This window comes from Zonotrichia leucophrys, unplaced genomic scaffold (genome assembly GCF_028769735.1).
Source record: "Zonotrichia leucophrys gambelii isolate GWCS_2022_RI unplaced genomic scaffold, RI_Zleu_2.0 Scaffold_42_433520, whole genome shotgun sequence".
In the NCBI taxonomy this organism is placed as follows: domain Eukaryota; kingdom Metazoa; phylum Chordata; class Aves; order Passeriformes; family Passerellidae; genus Zonotrichia; species Zonotrichia leucophrys.
This window is the reverse complement of record NW_026992247.1, coordinates 286,485-298,960: the sequence shown is the minus strand read 5'-3', so window position 1 is coordinate 298,960 and position 12,476 is coordinate 286,485. Positions and strand designations below refer to the sequence as shown.

Sequence of the window (12,476 nt, the reverse complement as noted above, 5' to 3'; positions counted from 1 at the left end):
GGCATTAAAAAGGAGAAAGATCTCCTGCCCTGTTTATTTCACGAAGCAGGCGGCAAAGCAGAGGACGGAGCCGCTGCAAGCGGCGGGGCACAGAGCGGAGCTGCTGCAAGTGCTGCCGCCGCCGCAGATTGCAGGGGCTCCCCCACACTGCGTGGTCCGTGGCCAGTCTATGCGAGGCAGGTGGCGGCATGGGGTCAGGCAGTGGCCCGGGGAGGCCTGGCCGGCGCGGGGGCCACAGGAGCACGAAAAGGCGCCGCGGCATTTTCTCCTGGTCCCGGGGGGCGGCGCTGGCGGTGTCTCTGCTGCTGCTGGCGGCGACGGGGCGGGTCGAAACAAAGGAACACCGGCTGCTCCGTCCGGAATCGGGGTGGGTACTGCCAGCAGCCACAGCAGCGCAGCCCCCGGCGGGGGCGAGCCCATCAGTCCCTGCGGCGCAGGGAATGCCGGTCGCGATGCGGGGAGAGCCGGACCCGAAGGAAATGGAACGGGATGGTCTGCCACAGTCGATTGGGGCACGGTTCCTGGAGCGATCGCAGGTGAAAAACATGTTGGCTTTGTCACTTTTCTGTTCCCCGGGGCCTTGCATCGAAGGGCTTTAGAAATGCATTTCCAGGGAGGCAGTAAAGACCTTGCGACTGCATCCCCTTTGGTGACTGCAGTTCGCAATCACCGAGGCATTCCCAAATCTCCAAACTGAGTGCAGCGCCCACAACTGCTGCAAACCGTGATCTCTGGCCGAGGCCAGCAGATCGCAGAGCGCTTGATCAGAGACAGCGAGTCTCATGGGAGATACAAAAGCTCTCCACACGGTCAAAACTAATTGTTCGTCTCTAGAAGACTGGTTCCCCATTCTTAAGGAAAACCCGTCCCTCAGCAGGCGTCCACTTCAAGAGACAGGCATTCTACTGTGTCGGGAAAAGCCATCCCTCACTCAGAGGACAGATCTATTGTAGAACTGTGATTAAGCCTGTAAGCTGTAGCTAAAAAAAAACCTTTAGATTTAGCGATATATATAGTGAGCACTTCCAAATACATCTCAGATTCACCCGCATCTCTGTTGGTGTCTCTCGCCCCTTCATGTATTACAAGGGTGGTTTTTCTAACTTTTCCCAAGCATCTTGTTTCAGGTCCTGGGATGCTGTTGGTATTTTGGGTGAGAGGAGGAGAGTTTGGAACCTGAATGCATGCCAGGGATGTGACGAGCTCTGTGGCTCAGCCCTCAAACGGTGCGATCTCTAGGATAGGGGTTTCTAAATTGCCAGCTAGGGAAAGTCTAATTCCCTCAGTCACAACTGTCCAGCTGCCAGTGAAGTCTGTGAAAGCAGACTTACCTCCAAAAAGCTACAAAACCTCCCTCTCTATGGGGAAAATCCATCAGACATGCGACCACTTGCCTGTCTCTGACCATTTGCCCTTTGCATTGTGCAGTTTTAGCATGGAAAACAGTAACCCACTGGGCTACAAAGTGCTTGCCCTCCTTGGGAGGTGCCAAAAATGCATGTATTTTATGATTGGCTTTTGACAAATTATAAAATGAATATTATATGTGTTGTGTTAGAAAATAATGCTGTATTAATTCTTTTAATTACGGTGTTAAACATAGTTTTAAGTTATAAAAATTGTTAAAATAGAAACTATGCTATGTAAGATGCTTTTTTTTTTAAAGAAAGGACTTGCAGTGAGATAGCAGCCACAGGACACCTAAATCTTTCAGAGAAGAAGAATTTATTTCCCTCTTAGCGGAAGAAATGAACTTCTTTCCGCCTCGAAGGCACTGTTAGGATTAGAAGGAAGAAGTTGACAATGACCAGACAGAATCCTGTATTTGAATGGAATTTATGCATCATGTATGAAGTGTATGAATATGCAACAGGCTATTGCTTTTAAGGGTTAATCCTTTGTTAACAGGTGTCATTTTTCGGGCTCCTGCTGCCCAGAAAAAGATACCCGGATGTCTGTAACTCTATGTCTTTATTGTCTCATATTGTCCTAATTCAAATTGTCCAAATTATTATTACTCTAATTGTATTGCTATTTTTATAACCCTTTTATTACTATTAAACTTTTGAAATTTTAAAAACAAGTGATTGGCATTTTTCACAGGAGGACCCTTGGATTCTGGGTGGCAGGGACGCAGCAGATATTCTGAGTGTGAGTTGCCTGACTGGTGAGTGTTTACAGCTCTGTGCAGATCCCACTCTGTCTCAACTCCCTGCCCAGCAATAAATTCTGCTCCCAAACCTTAATCCTATTCCTTCCTCTCCCTCAATTCAGCTTTCACATCCCTTGTGTTTCAGTTGTGACTTAAGCTCGTGTCTTGATAGGCCTGGTTTGGGTCAGTTCCCTCCCAGTTGCCTCGCTTTCATTCCTCTGACACTGCCTGGGATTTTTCGTTGTCTGCTCTCCAGCCTGCAGGCAGTGAGAGAAAGTTTCCCCCACAGGCTGTTTTGAGAAGACCTACACCATGCTGTGAGGAAGCTGTGCTGCTGTTGGACTGCTCCTCACTAGGAGGTGGAAAATCAGCCAGACATAGGAATCTCTTATTGGAGACCACTGAAGATGAGCCACTGTCTGTCATCCTGTTCATCTCTGCAGTGTTTTCTTCAGCAGGAAGCCCTTTATGGATTCTCCATGCCCTATTCCATCCATGGGGAACAGAGGGGTTCCCCTCCCTGGGCTTCCCTGCATGTGGCTCCCAGGTCTTTTGTCAAAAGAAACACTTCAGCACAGAGGAATATTTGTTCAAAAAGAGCACAGCTGGGGAAACTACCCCTTCCCCTGCATTTTCCCCACTGGAGAAATTTACTTTTTCCACTTGCCAGGACATGTCCATCTCCCCCAGTGTTCCTGGATGGGCCGTAGATAGTCCACAATGCTGAAGCAAAGAAAAGAACCCTTGAGCCAAAGCTGGCTCCCCTGCAGAGAGGACCTTCTTCAGTTAGGTGACATGGATGGTGTCATATGCTGAGCCCAAGCTCCTCTGGGTTTTATTATTTTTAAATATGTATCAGATACTTAATGTAGCTGGATTTTTATTTTGTTTTACACTCAAATCTTGAAGATAAAGTAAAATATTCCCCTGGCAGAGGTTAAAATTTGTTTGGTTTTTTTGAGGGGGGAAACTAGTTCAAAGTCCCTCTTGGTTAGAAACCTATACAATGTACTGCTTCAAGCCACAAGCTCTGTCACTCCAGTTACTGTCTCTAACAGTAGTCAGAAATGTGTGTTAAAGACCCATAAAAAGGGACGTGTGTGGAGGCACCCTTCCCCAGGCTCAAGCAGTCAAGGGTTCAAATATTCCTCAGCCAGAAACTTCATACAGATCAGTGTCTAATAGCCACTGATGGAGCAAACCTTGACAAGCCTGTTCATTTTTTTTACTTCAAATATATTTTTGCTCTTAATAATATTCTGTGGCAATGCATCCCATTACTCAAACACACATTGTGCCAATAAGGATATTCTTTCATCTGTTTGGATCCTGCTTCCAGGAAATTGCCACTTCACCCCTTCATTGCTGTGTGATAAAAAGCAGTGGATTTTACTTTCTTAAGCATCTTGCCTACATTGAATAATGATTTTATAGATCTGTGTCACTAACTTGTCTCCTTTTACAAGACTTTGGTCTATGTGGTCTCTGTGCAAAATATATATATGACATCTCCACCCAGCCCTGCTGTCCTGCTCCACATCCTTCTTTTTCCCAGTCTGGGATGGGACAGTCAGCAGCAAGCCAGGCACATGTGGATACACATGGATCAAAGAACAGACCGGCAACAATGCTTTCCTTTTCCTCTCTGCTCTTTTCCTAATGACTCCTAACCTTTAGTTTCCCGTTAGAGCACTGAGGGTGGATATCAGGACAATAAATTAACCATCAAGAACTCAGTGCCTGTGATGAGCGGATGTCTGGGCTGAAGGTCCTTCTGAGACCTTGGACCTCCCTTATTTGAGCAAAGAGAATATTTTTTCATGGCACAAAGCTGCACTCAACAATGAATTCCTATGAAAAGAGGAAGGGGCATCCCTACATTTTTGAACATTCAATATTTTTACTGACAACATGGATGAGGATATTGAGCCTTTCACTAGTAAATTTGCAGACGACATTAAGCTGGGAGCATGTGCCAATTTGTTGGAAGGTAGGAGGGCTCTGCAGAGAGACCTAGAACAGTTGGATGGATGGGCAAAGTCCAATAAGATGAAGTTTAACAAGTCCAAGTGCCAAGTCCTGCATTTTGGCCACAGTAACCCCCTGCAGCGCTATAGTCTAGGGACAGTGTGGCTGGACAGTGCCCAGGCAGAAAGGGAGTACTGGTTGACAGCTGACTGAACATGAGCCAGCAGTGTGCCCTGGTGGCCAAGAAGGCCAATGGCATACTGGCCTGTATCAGGAATAGTGTGGCCAGCAGAACCAGGGAAGTCATTCTTCCTCTGTACTTGGCACTGATGAAGCCGCACATTGAGTACTGTGTCCAGTTCTGGGCCCCTCAGTTTGGAAAGGATTTTGAGATGCTTGAGCGCATCCAGAGGAAGGCAACAAGGCTGGTGAGGGGCTTGGAACACAAGCCCTATTGATGCCTTGTGAAGACTGACCTAGAACAGAGACTAGACAGAGCTAAAGAATAAAGTAGGTATTTATTGAGGCCTCAATAGATCTACCTTGGGAACCACAACCCAAAATGGCCACAAAAAATGGACGATTGGTCACGGGGTCTCACACTTTCATAAGTTTTGGTCTATTAGCATATTGGAGCTAATTGTCCAATTACAGCTTTAGCCCATGAAGTCCCATCTTTCTTGTTTTCTCTCTTCAGTCCACCATTGTTTATGCTCTTGGGCCTGAGAACTGGATCAGTTGTTCTTGGGTCCCCAGCTAGAGAAGGAATTACTTTGTCTACCTATTCTGTGAAGAGAGCATACTATCCCCTAATATGAAGCCTAGATTTACACACTAAAGCAGAATAGAATATGAAAAATATAAAAGCTAAAACCTGAGGCATCACTATAAGTAACAACTGAGACAGCTGGAGTTGTTTAGCCTGGAGAAATGGACATTTAGGTGTGACCTTATTACTCTCTACAACTTCCTGAAAGGTGGTTGTAGTCAGGTGGGGGTTGGTCTCTTTCACCAGGCAGCAACTGACAGAACCAGAGGACACAGTCTCAAGCTACATCAAGTGAAATATTGGTTGGATATTAGGAAAAAGTTTCTTTATGGAAAGGGTGATAAAATTCTGGAATGGTCTGCCCAGGGAGGGGGTGGAGTCACCATCCCTGGATGTGTTTAAAAGAAGACTGGATATGGCACTTGATGCCGACTGGATATGGCACTTGATGCCATGGTTTAGTTTAGGTGTTAGGGCATGGGTTGAACTCGATGATTTTTAAGGTCTCTTCCAACCTTGTCATTTTGTGAATTCCGTTCTGTCTCAAGTACATGCTGTCCAGGGACACGCTGCTGCTGCCAGAGCTGGTCCTTGTTTCACTCTTTCCTTACACCAACACCTGTTACCCTAACATGTGGCGTATGAATGCGAAACTCACAAACTAGGAGCAAATTAATCTGTTTATTGTAGAGTTAAGACAGTTCTTATACTCTTAGTATGAGAATCTCTGTTCAGTTCTTTGCATTCAACCCGGTTGCAGGCATGTAATAAATCTGTCGACCTGACAGTTTGTTATTTTTCTCAAGGCTTACAGGCTCAAAGAAACAAGATGCCTTTCCTGTTCTCACATCGTGTGTAATCTGCTTTCTTCCCATGCTTCTTAGGGTTTTTGCTGCAGTAGGCTTTGCATCTTCCCCTTTTTGTTTTTATTGGGGTCATAGATGAAGTTAAGGTAACCCTTTTTTTTCTTTTTTGTGTGCTTTTAACAACTTTAATTATGTTAGAAAGGACAAGACAGAAAATGAAAAAGGATATCCTTGGCAGACAACCAAGTCCCATGAAACCCCAAACTCGTACATTTGTTCCAGAAAACCAGTTTTTCAGATTTAGCCAAAAAAGATCATTTTTTAGATCTGTCAATATCTTCTGTTCTTCCAGAGTTTGTAAAGTTCTGAGTTGATCTTTTAATTGAGTGTGAAGTGACTGAATATCCTCTTGTAAGGTTTTATCAAAGGCCCCTTGGTGGTGCTTATTAAATGTCTCCCAATTCTGTTTCGCCCCATCCCACGGAAGAGGAGTGACACATAAAGAATTATGGATATGTTCCAAATCACAGGGCAGGGACAGACAAGTTTTTTGGGCCTCAACTTTCTTGCCTACCCATAAAAGAGCACTTTCCAAGGCATCTAATATATCCATTATTTCTTTATCAATGTTTTCTTGTGTTTGCAATACTTTTATGATGTTAGTTAAAGCCTGTCCTGTCACAGACATCTTTTGTGGAAAATCCTTTCTTTAGGAGTTTTCCTCTTCTGGGAAGCTGAGGCCCCAGAAAGAGAATGTGAACAATAATTATCTACTGCTGTGGAATGCAACAGGTGCATCTGTGATTGGTCTTCTCTGAGTGTTTGGATTTACTGACCGCTCACGGGAGAGTTTGTCCTTGCTTTCTGCCTGGACACAGAACTTTGTTTTAGATTTCTATGCTATTCTTAGCTTAGCAGCTTCTGCAACTTTTCTCTCTATTCCTTTTAGTATAGTCATAATGTATTATATATCATAAATTAATAAATCCAGCCTTCTGATCATGAAGCAAGATTCTCGTCTATCTCTCTCACCCTGAGGAACCCTTGCAAAGCCATGTAACACTGTCCCATGGTAAGGGCAGTTTGAATGGAATGAGTTAAGGCAGGGACAGACACAGAGGCTGTGGTTAATACTATCATGGCAGAAACAATAGCAAAGATTAACCAACCGAGAAATTTGCAATCTTGCTTCTTACTTGTTTGCATTTTGTCATGGATTATTTGAGCCAATTGTGAAAGACCATCTTGTCCTACTCAGTTCCAAGTCAGATTTACCAATAACCAAACTTCATATCTTCTTTTAAATGGAAGTAGGACAGAACAGTTACGCATATCTTCATAGGTTATACATTATTTGCAAACAAAAGAATCAACGGATTAAAAGTACGAATAATTTCTATAATCTATCGAAGAATCATTAGCTAAAGCAAAAACATACGGGTGTGAAGTAAAAGGCATTAGTGATTGTTTCTCCAGCAGTATTAAATTACCAATTGTAGCACTCTTATCTAATTTTACTTGGTACATCCTATTGCCAAAAGCAGGTAACAACATTTTCCACAACTGTTTGTGCACACGGGACTGATTATTACCTAAATAATATTGAATTAATGACCTGGCCATCCCACCATCATGCCAAACAATACTGCAGTTTGCCTTTTGGGATGGGAGAATGGGTGAATTGGTCCTACTTACTTTAAAGACACCATGTGGTCCCCAATCAGTTACCCTCCCATACTGTAAGAATCGTTTGTTGTGGCTTGCATCCGATGCATGATGTCCATTCCAAATGCAGTATATTTGAGATGGTGTAAAATGCCATTTAAGGCAATAAGGTGGAGTGGCATCCACACATTTCTTGGAGGTAGATAGAATGGCTGGCAGTGTAAAAGCAGTCAATTTTCTCGCATTCTCTGAGTGTACATATATTAAATGTAATTGCATAGAAAAGTTAGCACAAGGTAAGGGTAGAGAGGTACTTGTTTGACTCCATGTTAAGCATATAGACAGTAAATCAGTAACAATAGCATTAATACTATATGTATCTACAATATCCTCATTCAGGGGAGGAAGCCAAGTTTCTCCTACCCATTCTGTTCCATTGTTGCTGAGGGGAAGCGCTGGATCCCACCAAGTCAGAGGTCAAAACAGCGTTGTTGAATGATGTGGGCCCAGTAGATTCGTCCTTCCACCACTTGATGGGAGCATAGCAGTAGAAAGATGATAAGATTCATTGTTGTCATCCTTGGCTGGGTTTGATGTATGGCGATGGGAAGCCAATATGGTCCTGTAGGTAGAGAAACACATCCATAACCTCTCCCCCAAGCTAACAGTGGAAGTGGACCTTTCCACTGATCACTGTGTACATCCTTGGGTGAACTCCATCGGCGGTCTGTGTTGGAGAGTTTTTGTGCAGACGTGGCTTGAAGGAAAAAAGGCCATGATCATATACAGCTGGTTAAGCAGTAAAAAGCAGCTGTAAGCAGTAAGTTCTCAGCCTTCTGATTACAAGAAAAGTAAAGACACTGCGTCCTTGATCAAATGATGAGAAAAACACGGTGAAAAACATGGAGTCCTTGAATGTAGTCAGCAACAGTCAACAGCAGGATGTAAAAAAAAGTATTAGCCTCAACAAGAAAGCCACAGGTATTAGCAACAAAGGAAGGGTTGGCATGTAATCTGGAACCAGTGATGAGCTCGGTGTTTGCAATATGTATGAGCTTAATTAACACTACTATAAAAGTATGTAAGCTGGATCAATAAATCTGAGACCGATGATCAACAATAGGATGTGCAAGTCTCCCTTCACTTTCATCAGGTCTGACCCAGGAGCCTTTTATGTGCAGTTAAGTCATCTCTAGTGGAGAGATTAAATCAATTTAAATCATAGGTTGCTTTATCAAGCTGCTCTTGAGGGAACATTCCTATTGGATTTCCCCTTTTTTATTTTTGCAGCATGTTTTTCAATGTGTAATGTGCCCTCTCCACTATGGCTTGACCTGTTGGAGAATGGGCAATACCTAAAATATGTTTGATGCCCCAAGTTTGGAAAAAATCTTGTGCTTTATGAGATGTATGTGCAGGTCCATTATCCATTTTTTCTGTTGAGGGAGACCCATGGTAGAGAAGGCACACTGCCACTTTCAGGTGGCATCTCTTGATTTCTCACCTTTGTGTGCAGTTGCTACTTTGAAACCTGAAATAGTATCAGTGGAAACATGCACATATTTAAAAATCCCAAAACTTGATATGTGGGTAACATCTGCCAAATATCATTAGATTTTAATCCTCGTGGGTTCGTACCTAATGTTTGTGGCCGAGAAGGAGTCTTCTGACATTGTGAGCAAGCATTCACTATATCTTATGTGTGTGGCAAGGTTAAGTCAAATTGTTTTGCCAGTGCTCAGGCATTTTAATTGTAGAAATCATGAGAAGGTTTTGCCTGTCCTAACTTTTGTTGTATAGTGACTGTCATGGTGAGGGCATCCACCCTGGCATTACCTTCTACTATAGGTCCAGGCAGAGTGGTGTGTGACTTGAGTTTCAGGATGCAATATTCATGAGACCTATGAAGTAAAAAATTGTACAGAGTGGTTAATAATACAAAAAGATCTTTGTTAGAGATGTCCTTCAAGAATGAGTGCTCAATTCTCTTGATGATTCCTGTAACATGAAGAGAACCACAAACAATATTAATAGGTTTCTTTGAAAGAAGGTGAAATTCTTTGAGCCCCGCTGCCAGTTCGACTACCTGGGTAGATCCAGGCTGAAAGGTTATCGAATGCTCCCGCTGCCCCTTATCATTTTTCCACAGGGTGACAGCTCTGTGTGTCTTTCCCGATCCGTCAGTGGAAACAGTCTTTGCATCAGGGATTAGAGTTTTCTTTTGTAGTCCTCATTGTTGAAAAGGGAGTTCCTTGAAGGATTGTAGCAGGGCATGTGAAGGCATCGTGTGAAAAAATTGTCCATTATAGTCTGCAAGAGCAGTTTGGAATGACAGTGAATCCCCAAACAGATTGTCTAATTCTGCTGCAGTAATAGGGAGATGTATCATTGCCGGATCATATCCTGTCAGGCTCTGACATCAGTCATCCCATAAACAGCACTCAAATAGGCATCTCAAGTTGAGTGGTCATAGTTTTTGCGAAAGTATGTATCAAAAAAACCTATTCTAATAGCCAGAGAAGATGTTCCGGTACATCACATTGGCCATTAAGAGCGTAGGGTTGGAAAGACTGCAGAATCATGAACAGCTGCAAAGGCATATCTGGGTTTCTACACGTGGCAAGGGACATTGATTTTATCACTTACAGTCCCTAAAGCCTTTTTGGCAGTTTTTGTCAACTGCCATGGGGAAGAGAGATTTGGGTCCTCTTTTGACAATTGAAATAAAGGAAATAAATTCTCTGTGGCGATTCACAGCAAAAGACGAATCTATTTAATTGTGCCCAGTAATTTTTGCAAGTCATTCAATGTGCGTATGTTAGTTTTCAAAGTTACTGGCTGTGGAGTGACTGTTGTTTAGAACAGTTGAAAGTCCAAGTATTTCCAAGGAGGTTCTGTTTGAATTTTGTCTGTGGCTATACACAGACCTCTGCTGGTGAATGTTATTTTTAAAGCTGCAAGGCAATTGCGCAATAGAGTTTGTGGAGGGGGCTGACAGCTGGTTTGTGAGCCAAAATACTGAGTTAGCAGAAGAAGAAGTTGATAAAATTCGTGTTTATCCCTGAAAGGAAGAAGACAAGGTCGTTTGCATGGGAACTGAGAGAACAAAGATAAGCAAGAGATATTTGCAGCTAGAGAAACAGAACAAATACGCGCCTTAAAGATTTTTGTAAACGCTTGCCAAATATGTTCACGCAAATTGCTTTGTACCAATGAACATAATGAGCAGTTTTATTGTGACCGATTGTTGAAGTGAAGGGAGCGACCCACTTTTGTTGGTTCAGCATCTGACTCCAATTTATTGATCAACCAGGCACTTTTTATAACAGTGTTAATTCACTTCATGCATATTGCAAAATCTGAGCTCCCGATAGGCTGTAGAGAAAACTTCAGCTTCTCCTTTTGTTTACAATACCTGAAGTTTGTTTATTGAAACCAAGATCAGTGTTCTCACCATGATATGAAAAGTTCTCAAAACCTTTATATCTGTTCTCAGAACGACCATCTGTTCCTAGAGCAGCCAAGGACAGAATATTGCCTGTTTTTGAGGAAACGGTCTGAGAATCTTGTTGTTTATATAAAAGGTGGCTGAGAACCTTAATTATTTACAGAATCAAGCCTGGGAAAGGCTGCTTTTTCCCTTAGCTGAATACCTTCATGGCCTCTTTCTTTAAGCCATGCTTGAACCAGGCTCTTCACACTTCCCCCGTTTCTTTCTTTTTGAGAAAGGAGGTTAGTTGCCAAGTTTTGTCTATCATCCTAACAACCATATTTTAAATACAACCAAAAATACAAAGCAAAATAAGCAAAAGCATTCAAAAGCACACTTAGTATATCCATAAGGTCCCCCAGCCATGGTCCGAGCAATGGCTTTTACCCCAAAGGGTTAAAACCACCCCCAGCTGAGCCATAATGTCATTTGGCTCAAATGGCATCAGCTGGGTGATTCTCAGTCCTTGGTTGATTTGGAGTAGTGGAAAAGTAGCATACACTTAAAGCACTTAAAATATTTAAACTTAACAGACTTATTTTAAGATCAACAAAACTTATATGTAAAATCAATTAACTAATAAAACTTAAACAAGAATTAGAAAAGTTCTATGGGCTAACTGTGTCACACTCTTTGCAACACAAAAATAGGCAATTCTAACAATTATTACATTGTAAGCAATATTCTCGGCTAGCAAGGTTTCTCTCTTACAAGGGATCTAAGCTAGGGAAACAAACCAAAAAGGCTAATACCATTTATAAAATATGCTATACGACAGATACCAAAAAAAAAAAATCTATGTGCTACAAGGCTCAAACAAAACTCAGGTGTGCTAATATAACTTACAAAAATAAGCTAAAGAAAATTTACTTTTTATTCTCAAACAACAAATATACTTCAAAGAAATGGCTTTACTCACAAATGCTTCTAATTGTCTCTTTTAACTAGAGTTTCTCTAATGTTCACAACAATATTTTGCACAAAGGTCATAAAATAAACGCCTATCATAAAAGCATAAATCTATCCAACATTACTTAAACTAAATAGCATTTAGACTTAAAATACTTAAACTTTAAATATTTAACTTAACAGAACTTGACATCACCTAAACTCAATAATATTCAGACTTAAAATACTTAAAACCTTTTAACTTAACAAAACTTAACTGACTTTAAATTCTACATAATATAATTTTAATCTTAACAGAAAACTTTTGGTCAACAAAAGTTTGTTTGCCGGCAATCATGATAGAAAGCAAGTGATATCCCAAAATGAATACCAAATGCTGTATCTTTTTGTTAATCACATGCTTTTAAAAACCATGCCTTTATTAACTAAAATTTGAAATTATTAATGATTTCGATTTTTTATTTCATATTTTTATTATTATTTAATTTTATTATTATTAATTTTATTATTTATCATTATTTTATTTTATTATTTATTTCATATTTTATTATTTTATTTATATTATTATTATGCCTTCTAAAGTGGCTGGGGTGAGAAGCACCACTTTAAAAAACAAACATTTCCTTTGGATTCAGAGAAAGGAAACAATTCTTATTTAAAAACAATTATATAGCAGTTCTATAAAGTGCCTCTTTGAGGAAATACATCAACAGATAT

At 41.5% G+C, this 12,476-nt stretch overlaps 1 long non-coding RNA gene across 1 annotated transcript; it reads left to right on the top strand.

The window, feature by feature from the left end:
* Nucleotides 1-404: 404 nt before the first annotated feature.
* Nucleotides 405-2,761, top strand: LOC135460423 (uncharacterized). The gene is made up of 3 exons (XR_010443231.1): nucleotides 405-536; nucleotides 2,104-2,167; nucleotides 2,442-2,761. It is a non-coding gene; the product is annotated as an uncharacterized LOC135460423 (long non-coding RNA).
* The last annotated feature ends 9,715 nt before the right edge of the window (nucleotides 2,762-12,476 follow it).